At 39.6% G+C, this 4605-nt stretch overlaps 1 protein-coding gene across 1 annotated transcript in view; it reads left to right on the forward strand.

The window, feature by feature from the left end:
• The window catches only part of LOC108787115 (keratin, type I cytoskeletal 12-like), a 15290-nt gene that overhangs the window by 4636 nt on the left and 6049 nt on the right, over window positions 1-4605 (forward strand). The gene's annotated exons all lie outside the window — the stretch shown is intronic.

A 4605-nucleotide genomic window follows, 5' to 3' on the forward strand; every position in this document is an offset into this window, starting at 1 on the left:
CCCCCCCCCTATTCCCCCAAGAACAGCAAGAGGTAAAAGCTTGTTAAATCTAGGGGAAGGTAAAGAGTCTGTCCATCTTGCTGCTCTAGCCTTGATGCTCTGGGATGTGGGTAGTCCCTCAACATAATCCCGTACAACAAGGGTCTATTGACCCTGCATTGTATATGTAAGAGGCAAGTTGGCAATGAACATTAGAGAAGAGGTTTCGCTGGGCCAGTGGGACAGATGGAGATAGTCTGCTGGAGTGGGGAATAAGGTAAGTATTACTACTCAACTACCTACCCCTAGAATAAAGAAGCAGTCAACCCTTACAGTGCAGGGGGGCCTTACTGCAAGGGTAGATTTGATCTAATTCCTGAGTTCAGCTTTAAATAAAACAAAATATTAAGAAGGTGCAGTACAATTAAGTCACCTTGTTTAAAGTTTAAACCTTCCTATACCCTTGCAGATACTGGGGAAGTTACAACACTATAATTCATCTAGCACTGCCTGCACAAACCTTTACATTACATCTCCAGAATCCTAGTTGCCTGTTTTCTCCTAGACCTTTCTATTGGACTGTAAAGCAACCTATCATAACGATGGGCCAATAAGGAGTATGCAGAAGATGATAACGGCATCAAGATGTCATCAAGTGTTGACATTTGTGCGTTATAGAATGGGGGCACTCTTGACTCATGAGAGGACACCTGCATTGTAGTGCTGTGGCCTCTTCAGTACTGTTACAGATAAGTTTACTTTAAATAAGACCTCCTCCCAAATCTATTTTTTCATTGAGTTGATGTAATATATATAACACCATCAGGTTCATCCTACTTTTACTTTTAATACTGTTCTAATACTTTTCCAATAATATCTAAATCTAGTTACAGAAATAATAAGTTTGCTGTTTTTGGCACAGATATGGGTACTTTTATAGATGCCATCAGTAGACCGTTCACGTTAAATAACGTTTCTGTTTTGAAGGCAACATGTATTAAGAGAGATGTGGAGGCTCTCATTGCTGACCTGCTTCTGAAAATGCTTTTTTTATGGCTGTCTCTGGCTTCGCTACACAGAAAAAATGCAACCAGTGAAGTCAGAGCAGAACCAAAACTCTTAACCAGCTTGCTTAGAAGAATTTAAAGCCATAGGATCTCTGCGATGGTTGTCTTAGTGGGTGAGGAACGTTGTGAAGAAAAGTCGCAAATACATTTTAATGTATGTCCACAGAATGAAAAAAAAAACGGGATAACTTGTGCTCAAATTTCAATATGTAGAGGTTACTATGGCAAAAAATGGGGCTCAGTAATGCCAGGCAAGGATATGTGGATAGCATCAATTAGCACTGATCTTACATCACATCAACAATAGACAAGCGTGATTCATAACTGAGTATATAATAAAAGTTAGGATAAACTTTAATAGTGACAAAACAGTATTAGACTCACAAAGATCCTATGAAATGGTCCAAGTAACTAGTCTAGGAGAAGATAAATCCTCAGTCCTTCATGGCTAGGGGTAGGGCTGTGCAGGAGAAGATATCTAAGAGGTCTGTGTTCTGCTTTTATCATACTGAAGTAACTTCTGATTGTGAACAATCTTATTGATTCAAAAAATGTGCAAAGGGAAAGTATCCAATGTGTTTCAGGGTTAGACCTTTTCTTCCGGTCTAACAGCTTGGAAACGTGGACCAATGCTAAGCCATCAGTTGGGTTTTCTTAGGCAAGATTGAACTGTAGACCTGTGTTCTTGCTCTGTGCACCTGGCTGTACTGCAAAGTTCCAATAGGATCAGCATGGCAGTCAGGAAAATACAATTTTCAGAAGCAGATCCCAGAAAGGGAAACCCCCATATCTCTATCATCAGAGCTTCACCTTTATCATTCTAAAATTGTAATTTGGCATGCAAATGGTGTAAGAAGATGATACAGCAAGTTAGCATACTCTTAAAGTGGAAGTGCATTCTAGAAGTCTTCAATTAACTTTAAACAGTCATTAACTCATGTACCTTGATAAATGTATAGCACCATGTTTGACTTCTGTCTAGTAATTAGCACTGGAGAACTGCTGCCTCTCTCTAGAGACAACATGCAGCTCATGGTGTCGCTCAACTGCTTGTGCTATATATCTCATTGACAGGGCACAGAGGAAGCATTTCCCATTTAGGCTTTGCAATCACAAAGCCTAGATAGCATGGGGGGCTGAGTGACACCATGAGTAACATGGCATCGCTAGTAAATGGCCACAATTTTCCAATGCTGATTGCTAGATAACCGGAGCACGGACAGAAATCAATCATGGTGGTATGCATATATCAAGGTATATGTGTTAGATGGCTATTTAAGGTTCACTCGTGATTTCTAGGATGAACTTCCACTTTAATTAATTTGGTATGGATTTTTTAATAACTTATGTAGAAGAGAAAATGACAGTGTATCTACTGTTCAGAATTTGTCACAGTGCTTTGAAGATGGATATTGAGTGTGTGTTTCCACTGTTTGCATACACCTGCCATTGAGCTGCCTGCAGGCTCACAATGATAAAAGGCTTTCTGTGTCTGGAGCTATGCTAACATGTCCAATATACACTGAAGGATAATAAAAACATGCTCCCTTTGGCAGGAAACAATGCATTTGTTTGTGTGCCATGGAAAACAGAATCAAAGAGATAATATCATAAATGAAAGTAGCAACTGGAACATCAATATGCTATAAAATAAAGAAGACATAATAAAGAAGATGGATCTTAATTGCATATCATTATCTTTAATTAACTAAAGGATAAATACTTTTGAAAACATCTTAGATGCAATATGAAATCATGTGTAATTTTCTTGTTCACGTATAGAATTTCTTGGTTGGTTAATGGCAATGAAAAATATTTGTGTATAACAACAGAATCGGGTTTACTCAGTAATGCTGTGCAGAGAACATCCGTAAGGACTGACTTCCATCCTTAGGATTGCTAAATAAAGCCTAGAGCAAGGTGCAAACTGTAGTAGCTCATTGTTAATAGACAGTTTGCATGTTTAATTGACCTAACTACAGTAACCTGAAATCTGATTGGATTTTGAAAGCTACTGCTCACTGTGCATTATTATTGCTTTTTTACTTTTTTATTAAATAAAACCTTGTTATAATGACAAGATATGAGATCTTTAAGCCTGAACCTGTTGGCCTTTTTTATGGAAATATGCCTACATATTACAGAACATTTGTCTGATCTGGCCATTGACAGTCAGATTGGGGAATGTTTGAATATTTACAGACGCTTCCAGAAAACTGATTTTTCATGATAGTCACTATTGTTTCCTCTGAGACAGGTTGACACCAAAAGCACTCCTTCATAGGCAAAAACATGCACGTTTCCCCAATGCAAAACTCCATGTTTGTACAAAGATCAGCATTTGTTGGCTAGGGTATTATGTTTGAGTGTGTCTGTAAATTCCTTCAAGATAACAGACACCTCAACATTCCTAGTATCACCCTTATTAACCTAAATAATGCCCTTTTGTGCCCTCGTTACTCGGAAGTGTGACTTCTCCAGCTTTGGATATAAGCCATACACCCAAAGCTAGGCTCCATCCAAAGGCTCATTATCCAGGGAAAGCTATGCTTCAACCAACAGGGCAGAGGGGCTCCCTCACAGGCAGGGCTTTTATACAAAGTCAGAGAAGGCAAGCCCCCTACAGACACGTGCACAAGGGTCCTCAAGGCCTACAGAAGAGGGCTTGTGAGCTTACTAGCACCTACTGATATTTAGGCTGAGATTATCCTGCTTCTTTGCGATGATGATCCTCTTTCCTCAGTACTTAGTGAGGCATTGACCTAAACAAACAGGCAGCTGATGATATTGGAAGTCTCAATCTGCCTACTTGTTGCAGATGACTCACCAAGTAGTGATTTTAAATCTTGGAAAAAGTAAGGAAGGGTAAGAACCCCTATCAGGTTATTATTGTTGTCTGTGCCCCATTGGAGAGATTTCCTTTCATATTCTGCCCTGGAGACACAACAGGAAGTGAATAGAAAATCCCTCTTAAACAGCTGTCCTGGAAGAGGTGTCCCTATTGAAAGGTTTCCTATTGGCTTCTGTTCCACTGGCAAACTTCAAAAGTTGTTATTTTCCATCACTTTCTGCAACAACGCCAATGGTCATCAGGGCAAATAGAGAGGATGACTCTCTTCAGAGGGGACACATACAGCAGAAAATCTTCATAGAGATTTTACTGTTTCACACTTTATCCAACTGCCAAATTGTGCGTGATCGAATGGTTGTATGATTGTTCTAATAAAACAGTACGGTACAGGCATGCACATTTGCATGAGTTAAACATGTTTCACCGAGGAGCAGAGGGGAACACTGCAGAAGATGGCAATTCCCAGAAGACCATAGCAATTGGTCAGCGAAAACAATACCCTCCCATCTACTTCTCTTCCAAAAAGTTCAGTCAAGTGAGTGTTGTCATGGTCGGCCTAAAGACATACAAGTGGAAAATGTAAAGGGCTGAATTTGGTGCATGTTCTCTAAACACAGTGGTCACCATTAGTTCACAAAGCAACCTGTCCTTTTCCACAAAATTCTGCCTTTTAGGTCACCTGGAAGACTGTAGACAGGTTTAAAATAT

The sequence above is a fragment of the Nanorana parkeri genome, unplaced genomic scaffold, assembly GCF_000935625.1.
Source record: "Nanorana parkeri isolate BGI_ZX_2015 unplaced genomic scaffold, ASM93562v1 scaffold242, whole genome shotgun sequence".
In the NCBI taxonomy this organism is placed as follows: Eukaryota; Metazoa; Chordata; class Amphibia; order Anura; family Dicroglossidae; genus Nanorana; species Nanorana parkeri.